This window comes from Carassius carassius, unplaced genomic scaffold, assembly GCF_963082965.1.
Source record: "Carassius carassius unplaced genomic scaffold, fCarCar2.1 SCAFFOLD_61, whole genome shotgun sequence".
NCBI lineage: Eukaryota > Metazoa > Chordata > Actinopteri > Cypriniformes > Cyprinidae > Carassius > Carassius carassius.
The window spans coordinates 912,081-933,237 of NW_026775074.1; the positions used below are offsets into that span (position 1 = coordinate 912,081).

The window sequence follows — 21,157 nt, forward strand, 5'->3', positions numbered from 1 at the left end:
TGCTCAAAATGTCAATGCAAGTGAACTAACATTCATGTCTAGTATCATTGGAAATGTCTCAGTGCAACTGGTACAATGGTCTCAATCTCACAAAAGTAGATTAGAAGATAATACAGATCCAAAGAGTCAAGAGATATCTTGATTACTGTGATAGGAGTGCCCTTTCCTAGGGTCCTCCATGTAAATTACCCTTTATTCCCTTTGAGTTGTAAAACCACCCAGGCTTGGGACCTGAGTTAATGCAAATTCCAATTGTTTGTTCCTGTCTCCCTCTCGGGGGATGTTTTGTTTTGGTCTGAGGTATTTAAACGATTGCAGCAAGAGGATCAGGGCGATTTCTGTAGCCAGAAAGGCCGTAGTGTGTTGTGTGTCTCTTCACTTCATACTATGTATTTTCTAAGGTCAGGTATGCATATTTTACTTTTAGATTCATCTTTGAGAATTTGATGTTTTGTATTGATATGATTTGATGTGTTTCAATTGGATATGTAATTGGCAGAATACATATTTACCTGACTGATAATAAATTGTTACATTTGATTTTATTCTATTTTACTCTGAAATTATTGACTCTAGTAGATTACGTTGAATCCTTGTTAGCGACATGAGCACATGAGCAAGTTAATATAAACTAAAGAGTTTAACCAGAATAGTCAAATGTCAGAAGAATAACCTAAATTCGAGGTCATATTAAAATGGAGTCAGATTAAATAATAATACAATGGAGTCAGATTAAATGATAAAATGGAGTCAGATTTGAGTTTAACCTAAAGTGAATAACTCTACGCGCTGAAAGACCGAACACGCAGGAATCAAGTGCGTGGACCTTACACACCTAATCCACAAGAAAGGTGAAAAAAAGATATTAGAAATTGGAGACCAATAACTGTATTAACAACTGATTACAAAATTTTAAGCAAATGTTTAACAAATAGGTTACGGGAGGTGATGGCAGTATTAGTGAACCCAGATCAAACTTGTGGGGTCAAGGGAAGGTCTGGTTCCTTGAATCTGTTACTCATAAGAGATATCATTAGCTGGGTGGAGGAGAGGGATCTGCCTTTATGCATACTGAGTCTAGACCAGGAGAAAGCCTTTGATAGGGTTAATCATGAATTTTTATTTAAAGTGTTAGAGAAAATGAATGTTGGGGAAAGGTTTATTTCATGGGTAAAGGTCCTATATAATAAAGTATATAGTAGAGTGAAGATAAATGGGTTTTTGAGTGAGCCGATTGAACAAAGGGGTGGAGTGAGACAGGGATGTCCACTGTCTCCATTGTTATATGTCTTGTTTATAGAGCCTTTGGCAGAAAGAATAACGAATGAGCAACACATTGAGGGAGTACACATTCCAGGAGGTTTGGGTGAACGGGTAAAAGTATCTCAGTATGCAGACGATACAACTGTATTTATATCTACAGGTAGAGGGCTGGAGAAAATTGTACAAATATTGGGAATGTATTGTGCAGCTACTGGCTCGACCATAAACCATGCCAAATCATCATTAATGTATTGTGGAAAGTGGAAAGGAAGGAAAGAGGTGAGGTACGGTTTTTATGTGTGTCGTACGGGAATCAAAGTTTTGGGGGATAAATTTTATCATAAAGATTCGGCTGAATTAAACTGGGAGGAAAAAATTGAGAGGGTGAAAAAGAAATAGAATATTTGGAAGTGCAGAAAGCTTAGTATTACGGGGAAGGGGTTAGTAGTTAAGATAGACCTGTTGTCTAGTTTGATTTACTTAGCCCTAATCTTTCCAATTCCTACCAAAAGTAAATTAATTTTGACTAGGTTGGTCTTTTCATTTATATGGGGAGGGAAGTACGAACCTGTTAAGAGGGAACAGATGTACCTAGAGGTAGAAGAGGGAGGTAGAGAGGTGGTGTGTATTCCTTTAAAGTTAGAAGTACTGTACGTTTGTTTTTTATGTAAGATACTAATAGACAATGTGCAGCATAAGGCCTGGTTCACATCGGACGCCGAAGCGACGCAGAACGGAGGACGCTTCTTAGGCGCCCATGTTAACCTATGGTGTCGTTCACACCAGACGCGGAGCGCCGCGGCGTGCAGCGGCCAGCCCGCGCCGTGAAGCGCCAGTTTCGGCGTCTGGTCTATTTTTTGCGCAAGCCGCGAGCGATCCGCGTCAATTCCGGCAGTAAGTCACACCAAAAAACACGAGACAATCCTGTCAATTGTCAAAATATAAGCAATTTTCAAATTAAAATACTACAAGTGACAAAACTGATCATATTTGTGTATCTAAACAGACTAGAAAGATAGAAAAAAAAAAAACAACACACACGCACGCATGGTTTACTTCATAACTTCTTGGTTACAAAAACATGGTGTATTCATTTTATGAGGTTATTTACTTACCCATGATGTGCTCTGAATAAACAACAACTGAGCAGAAGTGCTTGTCAACCGCCGCGGAGAATACGCGTCTGGTGTGAACAGGCAGGCGCCGGACCGCGCATGATTTTCCGATCCGCGTCGCTTCGGCGTCCGGTGTGAACCAGGCCTAAAGCTACGTATTTTGTAAAATTGTGGGCAGCTTTGCCATTAAAAAAAATTGTTCCCTTAGACAATAGGGGACCAAAGGCTGAGAGTAGACCTTGGCAATATGAAAAGTTAATTTTGTTTTTAAGATCACATCCTGGGTGTATAAAGGAAGAGTTACTAAAAAAAATCATAAACAATTATATCAAGATTTAAAAGGAAAAATGGTAGTATCAAAAAAAGCAGAATTGAGAAAGAAAAAAATTAAGTGGGAATGTATTCAACATAAAGATTTAAGTAATGAGAGGAAGGATTTGAATTGGCTGGCAGTATTGAATAGATTGCCTGTGAGAGAAAGATTATATAATCAAGGATCCACATTTATTAGAAGTTGTCCAAGAGGTTGTCCATGGGTCGAGACTCTGCAACATGTTTTTTGGGAATGTTATTTAGCTCATTGTTTTTGGAAAGGAACACAACAATTGTTGCGGTTAGTAATAATAGATATTGTTTTGAATCCTGACTTAATTATAAGAAGAGAAGGGTTGGTACAGTTTAAAAAAGGGAAAATAATTTGGTGCATAATAAGTATCGGTAAAGAGATATTGTGGAAAGAAAGAAACGCTCAAGTAAAAAAGAAAAAAGAAAAAAGAAGGTAGAACATCAAAACAGTTGTGGTATGAGTTGAAATACAAAGTGTTAATGGAAACTAAAATGTGGAAAAAAGGATGGAAAAAGATGGAAAGATGGAAAAAGAAGGCTGAAGTGGAAAAATATTGTAAATAAAAAAATTAAAAAAAATCTGTTCTTATCAGTGTCTTATCAGATGTACACGAGGATACGGCAAGGGAAGTTTTAAATTTTTTAGTCAAGAATGTTTTTATCCCAAGATTTTACTATTTAAGAGTTACATAAGGAAGCTATGTGTTTTTTTTAACTCTGAAAAGGGTGAAATCATGAAAATGGTATAAGGGAAGTTTTTATTAAGGTTTTAAGTACACAGTGCATTTCAAGAAAAAGGTTATAAACACAGACGAAATGGAAACAATGTAAAAACGTGTTTAAAGTTGTTACAATTGAAATAAAAAGAAAACTAGGTTACTGGTTATTTATCTAAAACAACCAAACAAGTCAAAAAACTATCAGATACGTTTCGTTAAGCAACAGGTGAAAAAGATGTGAGGGCTTGTAGTATTACAATTTAAAAAGGTGTTTTGTTTCCAGCTAGAAAACTAGGTTACAGAGTTTTATAGCATTTGTACCTTACCTCAAACTAAAAAAAATAAAAGAAACGAATGTAAAGCAACGATACATACCAGAGAAGTTGGTGTTTGTCACAATGTTAGAAAGAGTTAAAACAAAAGAAAAAAGAGGTATGCATTACGTGGATCTAAAATAAAATACATCAGACAAGATACTTGTCAAATCTATGCTGTACTTTACCACTAACTACAATTTAAAAAATCGAGACTGTTACTTACAGAGAGTTAAACAAAAAAAAAAAATATCTCACAGCAAAGTGTTAACGCATATCCGTTGATTTGACCTCACAGCACCAGTGACAAACTTAGAATGAGGCTCGGAAAATGCTCTGGAAAAACCACGCCTACAGCCCCGCCCTCTCTAGTGCTGGAGGCGTGATAGCAGCATCAAATAGATTTAAATGTATGTTAAAATAATTAATCTAAGTAGTTTTTAATAAATAGACATCAGTCATTTAATTAGTGACAACTTTATATCCGTTTAAACATAAGATCAATTTTTACTTTTAAATGATGTCGGCCTATACGATTTTTATTTACTTTTAGTCTTAAAAAAAAAAAAAAAAAAACATCGTTGAAAAAGCATTATTTGTTTTTAATTTATTAAGTTAATTACTCTAATCTACATCTAGTCTAAATCTAGACTATCTCCGTCTATAGATCTTTTATTTTTGTCAAGCTTAATTTCTCAAGCTATGTCAATTAACACACACAAACACACTTTCCTTCTGTCAAGCTTGTGTCGTTTTATCTAGTAAATAAACCAGACATATGTAATTAAAAGTACTCGGTTTAACAATATAGCAGGAAAGAGACGTCATCTCAAGCATCGAAACGCGAATGTGTTCGGCATCTGGCGTGTGTGTGATTACTGGAGCGTACATATCAGTTAGACATCAAGAGGTTGTAAAACATCTAACGGTTTTGAAATGCTTGTAACTCGATTGTGAAACCAACTAATTTCAAGGGGTCTGTGTCATTTAAAAGCCCCAAAACCCATCCACTCATACACCCAATGTTCGTTTTAACAAGACAGAGGGTGGTATATAAAGGATATTGTTAGTTTTATTTTAATTACATTTATTATTTTTATTCACAAGGTGATTTTTCAAACACCAATGCAAACAGGTCATACAAACACACGTACCTTGATTTTTCAAGCCTCAACACACACACACACACACACACACACGCACACTTTCCTTCTGCTGCGCTTGTGTCGTGTTATCTAGTAAATAAACCAGACATATGTAATTAAAAGTACCAATTTAACAATATAGCAGGAAAGAAATATTTCGTCTCAAGTTGTGCATCGAAACGTGAACGTGTGTGATTACTGGCTTGTGAAACTAACTAATTTCATGGGGTCTGTGTCATTTAACCGCCAAAAACCCATCCACTCAAAGAACCCAATGTACGTTTTAACAAGTCAGAGGTTGGTATATATATATATATATATATATATATATATATATATATATATAGAGGACATTTTTAGTTTATTGTAATTACATTTTTTTAAGCATCAATGCAAGCCTCAACACACACACACACACACACAAATATACAAAAAGTATAAATACACGTAAATATACCCAAACATACAAATACAAACACATGTACAAACAAAGCCTACAGAATATGACTTACAAACAATCTCACAAACACACACACACAAACACACTTATGAGGTTTTTAACTTATTAAGACTTTGACTTATTGACTTCTGACTTATTAAGATCTTTGATTTCCAATGTAAGATGGAAATACTTTTAAACGCAAACGATTCACAATACTTTGCGGAGAGAAACGCTACACAGATATCATAGCATTGATTTTGGAGTTGTTAAAAATCCGTGCATTTCAAACAATAGAAGTTAATGCCGTATCTACACCGTCGAGATGAAAAGCCGTCTTTACGCACCAGGATATGTGATAAAGACGGTGTCTGGCGTAGATCATGCCGGTAACAGATACATTCAGTCAAGTTGTAAAAATCATATACATAAATCAACGTGTATGAGTATTAAAGATTTATGTTATTAGGGCCTCCTCTACTGAAGTTTATTAGATTTTAGAGGTGTTCTCAAGAGACGCCCACAGGGCTACCCAAACTTTAAAAACTAAAAGTTTTGTCGCTCATTACCTGCAAATTATCTTCAAGCCGTGCTATGTTACAAATCCAACAATAAATGAAACAATGGCAGACAACTATCAGGGTGAGTTTTTTTATATAAATTATCTAAATATATTTTAAAGTGAATATTTGTTTAATGTCTCGTGGATGATCTCTAGGTGGTTTCGAGAATCAGGATTTCGATGAAGGTTTGGAACAGATCCTTGAAGAGTTATGTGAGTATTTTCCAATTTTATTAATTCAATGTCTATTAATAACATCAATAACTTTGCTACCATTCTTACAGTTGATGAGGATGTGTGGTTTGCTTGTGATGAACCCGGAGCTGTTAATAACGGTAAGCCTTTTTCTCAATAAGTTAAAAATGACAGGTTCACATAACATGATTACCAGATAAATAATAATAATGAGATATGTTTTTTTTTTTTGACAGACGAGCAAGCTGTTGTCGACAATCAAGCGGTGATAATTCCTCCAGAAAACGTTTCACAAGAGGTTGTGATTAGTACCGAATCACAACACGATCTAGGACACGTCACGAATCCCGCACCCGCTGGCGCTCTGGCTTCCGAAGGAGCTTCTCACAACCCCCCAGATGTCTCAAGCGTTCGCACTGAAGTTAGCGTTACGTGTAGGCCTCGTCACTCGGAGGGTCAGGGGGTAAAACGTTTGAGGCTACCGGAGCGGGAAACGGATGATATTCCAACCACCAGTCGTTTAAGGACTTCGGAGAATAATGGTATGTATTAAAGCAGAAAATCTTATTACGTTTTATGTTTTGCATTTTATTCAACAAAACAATAAAACCTTTATCACCTTTTACAGATCAAGGATATGACGAAGGAGGACTAACAGCCTGGACTGATTCGATGTTACATGCCTGGGACCAGGTGTCTTTTAACGATTTAGCAAGTGAGGAGACGGAAGAGAACTGTTCAGTGAACGTGATTTAAATAGAAGGCTTGATTATGATATACTATGATATTATAATCGACAGCTTGACACACTTTTCGATTTGAGCGGTCAAGCATTATCCTATCGGGGTGCAGAAGAGATCATTGGTAACACACAAAGTGATGTGGTGTCGATTTTGAGGAACATCATAGAGTGTCAACAACAGCACAACGAATCCTTACGTCACGCGGCTGAATTTTGGAGAAGCTGCCACGAACAGCTATATCGTGAATTTCGGCAGTTTCAACAGCGCATGAGCGGGGTACCGGGAGAAATCCATCAGGTACAAGTCGAACAAAATTTATCTGTTAATGCTCTTACTCTGATCACGGAACATTTAAATCTAATGCAAAGAATGTTATCAGATTTGTACTAGCGTGTTATGCGTGATCACCCTTGATATGCATTGTATTGTTGTTTATTATTATTATTATTATTATTATTAATTTTTAATTTTTTTCATAATTTTTTTTTTTTTGCATCGATTCGTTATTACCACTGAATATTTCTTACATTATTGTTTGTTATTGACAATGAGTCATTATTATAGTTAGTTATTTCTTACATTTATTATTGTTTTGTTCTTGGTAGTGAATGATCATTATCACTAATTTCTTTCATTTATTAATATTGTTTGTTGTTGTCATTGATTTATACCGTATTGCATGTTATTGTCTCCCATATTAGGTGTTGTTTTACTTGCGGAGAAAAGGTGTTTTGAATTTATACCTGCTGTATGTTTCTGTTTTTGTTATCTGGTTATGTCACATTGTGAATCGGTGTTGGTGTTTTCAAGAGTGTGCACGCTTGTCTCTAAACTTGAAAAAAGGTGTGTTTTCGATTTAAAAATAAATAAAAAATAATCATATTTCAAAATGAGTAGTAAAAGATGTCATGATGATTTACATGCCCACACTTCAGAAGATGATCCGAGATCATTAAGACCCAGATATGATTTTCAAAACAATACAGAACAGTTACGTGAAATTATTAACAATCATTTACAGATGTTACCGCCTAATCCTCTTAACATGATAGATAGATTACATGAGCTTATAGACGAACAACACGAATGGCTGGGTGCAGCTATAAACAGCGATGATCAGGTCGGTGCAGGACCTTCTAATAACGATCCCTCAGGTTATGATCCCACAGCTCCAGATATGGGTCTCAGTCAGCCTTACATAGATAGACTAGTGAAAGAAGGAGATGGTGTGGGTGATTTTACAATTGTCCCAAGACCTCGATTTAATGGTTTAGAAATTTGCAGAACTTTAAATTTTCGTGAAATAGCAACAGATGATTTTGCAGCTTATAATATATTTTTACAGGGTATTTTGAATGAGATCGTTACGCTTTCCAGATTATTAGCTGGCGAGGTTTTTTTTTTTAACATCTCTCTGCAAGGTGCAAGTCTCCCCACAGATATTAATGCCGTTCTAACGCCTGATAACAATCACGACGTTAATATATTTGTAGACCAAATCGAACGAACCGTTCAAAGCAATACGGATGTGAGTTTTGATACCGCTTCAGAGTTATGTATCTCTGTAGTGCGAAACAAACAAGGTGGTGGGGGTGTGCGTAGGAAGTTGGCAGACCTGGCACATAATCAGGTCATACAGAAAAATAGAATGCATTTGTTTGCCCCAAAAATTTTCGCAGACAATATGTGTTTTAGCATGTGCATAGCTCACTTTCTAAATCCACAGTGTACCGACGCAGAATTGATGACATTAGCCAGAAATATGCATACCGATCTGGGTTACGATCAGTGTTGGGAAGGTTACTTTGGAAATGTAATAGGTTACAGATTACAAGTTACCCTGTTTAAAATGTAATAGTAGTGTAACTTTTTCAATTACTTTATTAAAGTAATGTAACTAATTACTTTTGAGTACTTTTTGATTACTTTCTAAATTTGTGAAAATTAAAGAATAATAAATAAAAGCATATACATCAATTACAGTTATCTAATAAGCATGTGACGTATTCTGTGTAATAAACTCCTGAAATATTGGTGTTTTTTTGAAACTGCTGTCTCTGTATATGATGATAGTTTTCCTAAAATAAGTAAAATGCTCATTAAGTGACACAAAGCAGTTCTAGAAATTATGTTTATGTACTCGTGTAATCCTATATTGTGGCAGCAGAGGTTGAAAACACTGCGAGCTTCAGTAGGCCTATGTGTAGTAAATGAAACCATGTCTTTGCCATTAATTTACAGGAGGGGCGGACTGGGAAAAAAATTCAGACTGGAAAATTCAAACTCATACAAACAAATTCATGGACAAAACTATTTTTTTGTATGGACCTGACATAAAAAAGGTTTAAATCTTTAATTTGGGGACATGCAAAATAATTAAAAGTTGTCTCCTTAACTGCACCTTCACTTCCATTTTTCTCTTGAGTATCTTTATTTTGCCCTGTTATCCATCTCTCTCATGACTTTAATACTCAAGATTGAACAAAACTATACTTTACAATACAATACTCTACAATACTACAATATCTTTATAGAAAAATCCTAATACTGTACACGAGTCATGTTTTTCCCTTACAAACAATTACCATGCTTTTATTAGCCTATATAAACGTAAAATAACCTTGTTTTTTTGCAAATGGATTTGTATTTATTTTTAAATAAATACATTTGTAAAATAATTTTACATTTTTGGTTATCACAGTTAAACAATAGTAGGCTAACCATTTTCTCTGGATTTATAGTTAAATATTAAAATGTTAATTTTCGTAAGGGTTGTGTTGTTGTCTGTTGTAGCTCCCCCTAAACCTATTTAAAAAATCTGAATTTTTTTCAGCTAAATTACTACTGTAACATTACAACTGATAATAATGATGTCCTTTATATAGTATTTTGCAGAGATGGGACCAAGTCACACATGTGCAAGTCTCAAGTAAGTCTCAAGTCTTAACCTTCAAGTCTCAAGTAAGTCCCAAGTATTTTTTCTTGGGCAAGTCAAGTCAAGTCAAGTCACAAGTTATGTCAAGTCAAGTCAAGTCAAGTCCTGTAGTAAGTCAAGTCAAGTCCAAGTCAAGTCACCTTATTATGGTAATTTTACCTGCAGAATCTGATCTTAATAAAGTTAAAAGACAAGATATAAGTAACAGTAAATTAAAATAATTTGGATTTGCATTGTAAATACTCATGTTCAGTAAAATACATCATGGAATCAAACAAAATTGTAACTTCATAAAATTATTTATTTTTCACTTCTGCCAACAGTGTTTGAAATGTTTTACATTTTCAACATTGAGTCCATAAAACAAATAACAGCTAAACATCCAACAGACTCCTCTCTGAACACCTCTCTCTCTAACGATGTGACGTGACGTGACATGACATGACATGACATTCGGCCAGGTATGGTGACCCATGCTCAGAATTCGTGCTCTGCATTTAACCCATCCGAAGTGCACACACACAGAGCAGTGAACACACACACACACACTGTGAACACACACCCGGAGCAGTGGGCAGCCATATGCTTTGGCGCCCAGGGAGCAGTTGGGGGTTCGATGCCTTGCTCGAGGGCACCTAAGTCGTGGTATTGAAGGTGGAGAGAGAACTGTACATGCACTCCCCCCACCCACAATTCCTGCCGGCCCGAGACTCGAACTCACAACCCTTCGATTGCAAGTCCGACTCTCTAACCATTAGGCCACAACTTCCCCTCAAACACAGTTTACATACAACATTAAACTTTCTTACATTTCTCCTCTCTCTCTCAAGTTCAAGTTCAAGTTGCTTTATTGGCATGACATTTGAGTTACAGTATTGCCAAATTTAGCATTTAGATACAGAATAAAATATGATTACAATAAAATACAATAAAAATAGCAACAGCAGATAATATTTCTAATACACACTCTTGCAGTTTAAATCTAGATTAAAGACCCATCTCTTTAACCTGGCATACACATAACATACTAATATGCTTTTATTATCCAAATCCGTTAAAGGATTTTTAGGCTGCATTAATTAGGTAAACCGGAACCGGAAACACTTCCCATAACAACCTATGTACTTGCTACATCATTAGAAGAATGGCATCTACGCTAATATTTGTCTGTTTCTCTCTTGTTCCGAGGTCACCGTGGCCACCAGATCCAGTCTGTATCCAGATCAGAGGGTCACTGCAGTCACCCGGATCCAGTACGTATCCAGACCAGATGCTGGATCAGCACCTAGAAAGGACCTCTACATCCCTGAAAGACAGCGGAGACCAGGACAACTAGAGCCCCAGATACAGATCCCCTGTAAAGACCTTGTCTCAGAGGAGCACCAGGACAAGACCACAGGAAACAGATGATTCTTCTGCACAATCTGACTTTGCTGCAGTCTGGAATTGAACTACTGGTTTCGTCTGGTCAGAGGAGAACTGGCCCCCCAACTGAGCCTGGTTTCTCCCAAGGTTTTTTTCTCCATTCTGTCACCGATGGAGTTTCGGTTCCTTGCCGCTGTCGCCTCTGGCTCGCTTAGTTGGGGACACTTCATCTACAGCGATATCGTTGACTTGATTGCAAATAAATGCACAGACACTATTTAACTGAACAGAGATGACATAACTGAATCCAATGATGAACTGCCTTTAACTCTCATTTATTGCATTATTGACACTGTTTTCCTAATGAATGTTGTTCAGTTGCTTTGACGCAATGTATTTTGTTTAAAGCGCTATATAAATAAAGGTGACATTAATAATAGTAATTATATAGAATTAAGAATATAAAATAAAACAGTTGAATATAATAAATTATCCCTTTCGTATGGTGTGTATGGTGTATAAATATTTAGCAGCTATTGTGACTGCCGTCTCATTCTCTCCAAGTATATAGAGTAGTTTCTCCGAGTCATTTAGAGACAAGAATGAAGGATTCAAAGCTTCAAACTGTGGGAAGAATGTTTTCTCTTGTAGTGCTGTATTTGGGACAGACAAGAAGGAAGTGTTTCTCATCCTCTGTTTGATTCAGCTCACAGTGTTTGCCTCTCTTCTCTCGTTAGCCAGGATCTTTTACGTCTACCAATCTCTATTTCCAAATCATGATCACTGAGTCGATATTTTGATAGGATTTGTCTTTCTTTTAATTGCTTAAGTGATAAGTAATTTGCCAGTTTTGTGGTTCTGTTTAGGGCCGAATAACACTGGAGTTTGGTTTGGAGCTCAAATTCATTTTTTTCATTTTTCTTCATAATTATACTTCAGATTTTTGTCAATTAGTTTCTGAATGTTGGGGTTGTGATTGGAGTCAGACTCAGTTTGGGTTTCCTTCATCAGGTGAAGCACGAGTGTGTTTCTCTCTCACTCTCTCTCTCTCTCTCTCACACACACACACACACACACACACACACACACGCGCACACGCGCACACACGCACACACTCTCTCTCTCAGAGTACATCCGTAAGTCATTACCTCTATTACAAGGTATTGCACTTGCAAAATATAAGATTCGAGAGTCTTGTCTGCAAGCCGAGCACGATGTGGCCTATCCCACCATGTATGCGCCACCGGTATGGGCGCTCATAATGGAAGCAACGCGGTCGCGACGCGCTCGACGCCTCAGGGGCGCAACTGCCCCAGCGCTTTGGAAACAATGAGAAAGCGGCGCGACTAGCGATTTCCACACGTTTTTAGGCGCGAATTATTGACGACAAAAGCGATGACCCTCAGTACCCCTCAAGCTGAGATGTTGATGTGATGTGATATCTGATCTAAGTGGGCGTGGTCTGCGTAAGGTAGAGAGGGCATGACTGATGATGTCATGACATGACAACGCGATTCTCAGCCTGCGCTCCAGCTGAGTAATCAATTTTATTTTTTTTAAATAATTTATATATTTTATATTCAAACTGAAAACTTAATGTGATTAACACTCAAGTCATTCAAGTCATCCTGTCTCAAGTCAAGTCAAGTCCCGAGTCTTTAACTTTCAAGTCCGAGTCAAGTCTCAAGTATTTTATTTTTTGTCAAGTCAAGTCACAAGTCATAAAAATAGCGACTCGAGTCGACTCGAGTCCAAGTCACCAAGTCACAAGTCCCCATGTCTGGTATTTTGAGTGATGACTGATGAGCAACGTGCTGCTGCTTGATTAAATAAATAAAAAAACAAAGACAAAAAAGCATCTTTACAGATGAAACTGACCTGAAACCCTGAACAGTAGTTCTGCTTCTCTGCTCCAGCAGTCCTCTCTCTCTCTCTCTCTCTCTCTCTCTCTCTCCCTCCCTCCCTCCCTCGCATTGATTACTCTGAGTCTGATCCAAACCGTTTGGCGGAGGCGCGGAGAGCGCGCGAGTCATGACTAACACTTCATGACTTATTAGAGATTTAATTATCAAATGGCGGATTCGCAAATGATCGCTTTAGTACATTCGGCAGGCAATTATACAATAATGATATTAAATAGTGGGAAAATTAATTTCATCCCAGAAATTATTAGGGCGGTATGTCTCAGAATAGTCAGTGCAATTTGGGAAATAAATCAGTTAAATCTGTATGTGGATGTGTGTAAATATTCAAATGTAATCCCCTTTGTAATCGTAAAAAATTTCATAAGTAACTGTAATTTAATTACTCATTTTTTCTTAGTAACTGTAACTAATTACAGTTACAATAATTTTGTAATTAAATTACGTAACGCCATTACATGTAACTAGTTACTCCCCAACACTGGTTACGATCCACAAGATAAAATTGCGTTGCATGATGTTTCTAAATTTGAAGCCTTTCTAGACCTGAAAATAGTTATCTTTCACAGATCTGATTCAGGTAAATTGGAAATATATAAAAATACGGATGAGCCCCATCAAAAGACATTGCATTTGTACCTGCATGAAGATCATTTTTATGGTATAAAAAATCTGAAAGGTTTCTTAGGTTTTACTCGTATGTTTGTGAGTACTGCTATCATGGGTTTAATGATCGTAGTGTACATTATTGCAAATTTACATGTAATGTGTGCGCAAACATGTCTTGCTACACGCATCCCAAGAAACCGCTGCAATGCGATGATTGTTTGAGATATTGTAGATCTGATTTCTGTTTTGAAATGCATAATCAAGCACAAAGTGATGGTTCAAAGTCTCAGTGTGATAGCATAAAATACTGTGATAAATGTTACAGACAGTACAGAACAAAATGGTCGGGTGATAAGCTATTAATGCACAAATGTGCACCATCCAGGTGTGGGTATTTCGCCGAAGTTCTGATGGGTGAAGATCAGCACTGTTGCTATATTCAACCAGCCAAGCCTAGAGAACATAGCCAAGACTATATTTATTTTGACTTCGAGACGATGTATGAAGACTGCCGTCATAAGGCAAATTATATTTGTGCATCAACGCAAGCTGGGGATGAGTTTTCGGCGGAAGGGTTAGATTGTGTAGATCAGATGGTCAAGCATTTCAGATGATCGAAATTTGAGGGTTTCACATTTATCGCACACAATTCTTCGGGTTTCGACTCTTTTTACTGCTCGAGTATTTTACTAGTCAGGGACTAACTCCAAAAATCATACTCCAAGGCTGTAGACTTGTTTACATGTACGACCAAGTCTTTAAACAGAGATACATCGAAAGCTATAGCTTCTTGCCTATGAAACTGTCAAAAATGACCTCTGCTTTAAACCTAAACACCAGCGAAAAAGGGTTCTTTCCGCATCATTTTAATCGCTTGCAGAATGCAAACTATATCGGTCCGTATCCGTCAAAAGATTATTATGGGTATCAGACGATGTCTGACGCCGAACGTGTGAAATTTGATTCGTGGTACAAGGGCGTAGCAGGAGAGGTGTTTGACTTCAAAAAGCAATTAGCTTTGTACTGCAAAAATGAGTACGTAGTTGTGCTACGTGAAGGATGTATGAAATACCGAAAAGAGTTTATAGAATGTACCAACGTAGATCCTTTCGGATGTATAACATTAGCCGGATGTGCTATGAAAGTGTTCAAAACGCTTTTTTTCGGGTTTTTCAGGTGTTCTGGCACGGACATTATTGTCGTTTTACTCCTAACGATTTGAATCCGGTGTCAAAAACACCTTTTGGCCAGCTCAGAAGACAATGTGACAATAAGCTGAAAGTTTTGCGTGATACCTATAATCTCAAAGTGCACAAGATTTGGGAATGTCGCACTCCGTTTGTACCATGAGACCGCCGAGGGCGAGCGCATGTCATATCTGGATTTCACATCTCTATATGCGTACGTACAGTCGTGTAAAACCTACCCTATTGGACATCCTGAGATCATTTTAAAAGATTTTGAGCTGGTCAAATCTTATTTCGGGCTCATTAAATGCAGTGTACTGCCCCCACGTAAACTACTGAATCCAATATATCCTGTCAAATCCTCTCAGGGGAAACTACTATTTGCGCTGTGTCGCACCTGTGCTGAGGCACAGTATCAGGGTCAGTGTCAGCACGGTGATGACGAAAGAGTCATTTCAGGAGTTTGGACCTCTGTCGAGCTCTCCAGAGCTTTTGATAAAGGTTATTCGGTAGTCAGAATTGAGGACATCTGGCATTTTCCACAGACATCAGACACTTTATTCAGCGGTTATGTTAAGACGTTTCTCAAATTCAAACAGGAGGCTTCAGGTTTTCCATCACACGTAGTGACAGATGCTGAAAAGGAGTCTTACGTCAGAGATTATTTTGAAAAGGAGGGAGTTCAGCTCGACCTTGACAAAGTAGCACTTAACCCTGCATGCAGATCTATAAATAAATATTTATTGAATTCGCTTTGGGGTAGATTTGGACTTAGGTGTAATCAAGCTACAGTGGAGCTTTTAACAGATCCTGAAGATTTCGCCCACTCTATCTTTGGAAACGGACGCGTCATTAAACACTTCTCATTCATGTCAGACACTGTGGCTTTAGTTCAATGGTGCTATGCCGATGAAGACCCCGCCCCCCGCGAGTGATGTTAATGTGTTCATCGCCGCATTTACCACTGCTTACAGGCGTTTGGAGTTATATGATCTCATGGATCAGTTAGGACCCCGTGTTTTTTACGTAGATACAGACGGCGTTATCTTTGTATCGAAAGACGGAGATTGGGTACCTAAAACAGGTGCATATCTTGGTGAGTTGACGGATGAACTTGATGATGGAGATTTCATAAGGACTTTTGCGTCAATGGGACCGAAATCGTACGCGTTTAGAACCGCAAAAAATAAAGTAACTCTTAAAGCTAAAGGGATCACGCTGCATTCTGCTAATGCGAAAATTGTAACTATAGAAAAGCATGATATGTCTGATACAGGGGTATGTAACATCACGTGACACTAGCCACCTGCTCACGCGCACAGAGACCATTGTGCGGAATAAAAAGAAGTTCACTTTGCATAATAGAGCAGTTTCGAAAGATTCAAAGTTGTATATGACAAGCGTGTGCTACTACCCGATTACACCACACTTCCATATGGCTACTAATGGTATTTCTAGCACACAAAATGTGTATGTTGAAGAGGATTTTGACTTTCGTTTGCAATACCCTTTCTCAGCCTTGATCTCCGACCCATCCGGAAGTGGGAAGACTGTGTTTTTAAAAAATGTATTGTGTAATGCACACAAGTTGATCAATGTAAAAATTGACAGTATTGTATTTTTATACAGTTGTTGGCAACCTTTGTATGACGAACTGTTGTCATTGTAATATATAAAATTTATTCAAGGTATTCCAAACTCTTTAATGGATGAAACTTTATTCCCTTTCTAATGTCATTGTATTATTTATCTGTGACGATCTGAGTTCTCAAGCCTTTTCAAACGATGAACTCTCGCAAGCTTTCACACAATATGTTCATCATAAACCATTTTCTATCATATTGATAACCCAGAATCTGTTTTTTCACGGTAAATCCAGCAGGACTATCATGCTCAATACTCACTACCTTATTTTGTACAAGAGTCCAAGAGACTTGATGCAAATAATGACTTTAGGACGTCAGATTTACCCAGGAAATACAAAATTCTTTATGGAGTGTTATAAGGATGCTACCAATCAACCTTATGGATTTCTTTTGCTTGACTTTAAAGCTAAAACACCAGAGCGTTTTCGTCTCAGATCAGGATTGTTTTCAGATCAACAGGTGGTGTATGTACAGAAAAGACTACGGTAAATAGTGTTGGTGAAAAAGAGTGATAGGCTCTGTAAAAACTTACCTATTTACCTACTTACCTATATATAAAAAAAAACTATTATATAAGGCTTCACCGAGACAACGCCGCGTTATTTTACAGTCAGCGTCAGATCAGCTGATTCTATCCCTGTGTGAGATAGCTCTTAATGTACTTCACGGTAACATACCTCTAAACATCAACCAGTTCCGGAGGTTAAAAAAGAAAAAAACAGGAGATCAAATACGCAGCTAGTAAAAAGATTAACATCAAAAGAAAAAAGCGGTTGATTAATCAACGAGGCAGTTTTCTTGTTCCTCTGTTAAGTGTGGCAAAACCATTTATCACTAGTTTAATAACCTCCAGACACCATTAGGAATGGAATATGCCGAAAAGCTTTACCTAATCCCTCAGAATCAGATGAATAAATTAAGAACTACAGGTGTTCGTGAGACAATTCAACAAGCTGTGGAGAACGATTTAGATACAGCTATAAGAAACGTATTGCAGAGGAGTGATTTAGATTCGCATGTGAAGGCTTAACTTTATTCCAGCGTCTTACAGAGGTTTTTAACTATAGTAAAACAAGGTGATTTGGAGAGTAGTACTTTAACTCTTTCACTACCGAAAATGGACACTATTCATTCCGATGCTAATACAACTGCTACTGCACCTGCCACCGCCCCTGTTAGTGCACCTGCTGCTGCATCCGTCGCATGATGAAAGCGAGGATCAGATTGTCAATGAAATCTTAAACAGTGGGCCGCAAAGAAGTTTAAAAAACATCAAACTCATTCTGAATAAAATGTCTAATGCCAAACAAGTGTCTTCATGGACAACTTCTGGCGAGTTTGTATTTAAAGGGAATGTAATCGTAGGTTCACACATGTTGGATTTGGTTAAAAGTATAACGGCGCCTCACACGCTCCGTGATGAATACAGACCGCGTGGTTGGGATGAATTTCTGGATGCTTTTGCAACTTTAAATATACCATTTTCCACTATCACGAATCCGCAGGTTAAATGCATGGTTGAAACCCTTAAAAGGAAAACGCCTATTCCCATGAAAAAAGGGGTTCGTGAAAAGCACACGTCAAAGACTATGCCACGATCTACTGCCACTGATGGACAGATGTTTTATTCACCCTCACTCGATACTACTGCCTGGTTATCTTTTTAATTGTTTTTTGTGTGTGTGTGTGTGTGTGTGTGTGTGTGTGTGTGTGTGTGTAAATGTGTTTTGAAATAATTGTGTTGTGTTATGTATTAAGTTTTTGATGTTAATAAAAAAGATGGAAAAAGAGGTCTGTCTATACATTGTCTTTATTTACAACCATAGTACAACCATATTGTTAATACATTCAAGATTAAATAGCATTTTTATTTATTAAACATAAAACAATAATACAGTTCTAGGTGTACTACAGACACCTTTTACAATTTTGTACACACTTAATACAATTAAATGTTTCACAGAGAGAAGGTTTCAGTCTCTTTACAAATCGTGCAACCATATTATCATTTTTAATCAGATCATCATGATACAGTTGAACAACATTTTCATAATCATAACCCTTTGACATGTGATACAGAAAAAACACACAATGTTGTCTGATGTGAAGTCTTGAACCTGTTTGTTAGAGTATTGTACACAGATAGAATTGTTTTTTAAAAAGGTTTGTACGCTCTTTGGAAAACGGGGGTCTTTTGGAGATCCTCCAAAGGTATCAAAAAAACAGCTCACGCCATCCTTGGTTATGTAAATTGCTAACCAATGCAACCCCGGTTTTGTGGAGGGGTCCGAGTTAAAAATAAGCATAGACGGAGTATTCTTTATGGTCACTTTGGGTAGATAATCGCTGAGGAGCACTCCTAAAAAACTTGTATTGTGATCAATTTTATCCATAACAGACGTTAGTTGAACCGTATTCATTTTCCCTCCTCCTCAGTAATAATCCACTAACACCTGTCTTCGATTGGATATTTCAACAATTGAATCAAAAATCACATATACACTAAGTAGACAGCCTAAATGCCCCTTTTACCGCCGCGGGTACCGCCGCCGTGGCGTCTGTAAAGTGCATTTGCAGCTTTTGACTGCTGAGTGGCGCTTTAACTACAAGTTATCAAACAAGCGCATCAAAGCACATTTTCGCAAATAGACGTCAGTTTTGCCTCGCTGATGTGTTACATTGGACGGCTTCAGTCACGGAAAATGAAAGAAAAAGACTATAGTTAAAATATTATATATATTTAATATGTAATATTCACAGATGAAAGTTTGGTACTTGTGAAGTTATGTGCATTTATTAGAACAAATTCAAGCAGGATAAATGTCAAGCCTGTGCCTGAGTCTGTGCTTATAATTTCTCTAAGCTACATGGTATTATTTTATTTTAGATATGTGATATTAGACATATTTTAAAATATTAGACATATTTTAGATTTGATACATTTAAAAGGTGTGCAGTATTATTTATATTATATGAATTATGTGTTATATTATTCAAAAGAAATTGTGGTTTACTTTGCATCAGAGCATTAAAAGTGGTAGCCTATTTTAAGGGGGTAGGCTACATGGATTAATATGCAATGTCAATATTTTCATATATTATGCCTATATATTAATTTATATTTGAAATTCCTTTAATAAAACAACATGCATTTTTGCTATTCGTTCTGTCCTTTATTTTGATAGATAACTTCTTGGGAAAAAGACATTTGTCTGTAAACTGATTAAGAAATTGTTGCATGTTTAAACGTGAAGCACTGTATAATTTCGTTCACATAATTTATGCCTAATTAGCCTAAAACAAGAAACAAATAAATTAAACCTGCACGATTTAGCTAAATCTTTGAAACTCTAGAATGGAGGGATTAATAAACCGTCCTCACGATTAAACTAAAGTTCTCTCATTATAATCAACAAAATGCACACGATGTAAAAAAAGAGCTTCATTAACTGACAACATAAGTGATTTTAAAGGAAGCCTTCTTTACTTGCTTTTAGTGCTGGGCGATAGCATATGGCCTAAAAAAAAAAAATCTGATTCATGATTTAAATTGATTTTAAAATCAATATTCAAATGACAAATAAATGTTTCAAAACAAGTTTTAATATAGTTATTAACTTATAACTGAGACAAGATGATAAAAAAAACACGCGACTGAATTACAGTTGCTGCCACGGCACCGGCGGTAAAGCCCAATTAGGCTGTCTACCTACTGTATGACAATGGTTATGGATTGTCTGAGAGGTTGTCTGAATCGTGCTTCTAGTCTAATATTTCCCGATTTAATTAGTGAAACATGATTCGAACAATCTTCATCAGGGGACAAATTAAAGGCGTAGCGCGTGTATCCATTTAGAAAATCCTGACGATCTATTACAAGAGATTGATTTTTAAGATGTCTTCCGGTAGCCGTCACGAGTTGATAAAAGTCCCTAACGGCTGATCCGCTCTCATATTCCGGTTGAAACGGTTTGGACGGAATTTGGACACCGTCTTGATATAAAGCCAAAAACTCCAGGTTACAATGTTTAAAAGCAAAGGCGTTTTTATCATACGCTCCTGAAAAGGCGGAATTTTCGGTCATTGCTAAAATGATTGATTTTGGTAGTGGTCCCGAGAAAAATATTTTCTTGATTAGATACGCGAGAACCAGCTGGGATAGAAAAATTCTTCACACACACACGGTCTATGGGGTATTTAGCAGTAGTGCCTAGAAGCGCCTGAGCATGCCCCAACCGGACGCCTGGTGAAACAGTAACCTTTTTGACAAAAAGAGATGCTGACACAATATTGAGTTTATAACCAACAGCGTCATCTCGGATTAGGCAGAACTCATCTTTAGCTCTTGTCATTCTTATTTTTATATCTACACCATTCAACATTAATTTTTCTTGAAAGAAAATGTCACTATGAATGGGGGCTAGTAATTCTATCACATTACTACCATTGGTAAATGCAGCTCTCTTCATTAACCCCCTTTTCTCCAGCAGGGTCAGTAGCATCCATGTGACCCGGTTTGTCTTTGTGGAACAAACCGGCTGAAAAGACACTTTCAAGTGTATCTTTTCCAAAATTAATCAGAGCTTCAATCAAACATCTGTAGGGGTAGGTACTGGAAGTCTGGGTTATCAGACGATCCCCCAGAGAGACATC

At 37.1% G+C, this 21,157-nt stretch overlaps 2 long non-coding RNA genes across 2 annotated transcripts in view; one reads left to right on the forward strand and one right to left on the reverse strand.

The window, feature by feature from the left end:
* The window catches only part of LOC132134601 (uncharacterized), a 78,521-nt gene that overhangs the window by 45,292 nt on the left and 12,072 nt on the right, over window positions 1-21,157 (reverse strand). The gene's annotated exons all lie outside the window — the stretch shown is intronic.
* On the forward strand, window positions 5,473-6,761 carry LOC132134598 (uncharacterized). The gene is made up of 4 exons (XR_009429654.1): window positions 5,473-6,115; window positions 6,187-6,237; window positions 6,334-6,639; window positions 6,726-6,761. It is a non-coding gene; the product is annotated as an uncharacterized LOC132134598 (long non-coding RNA).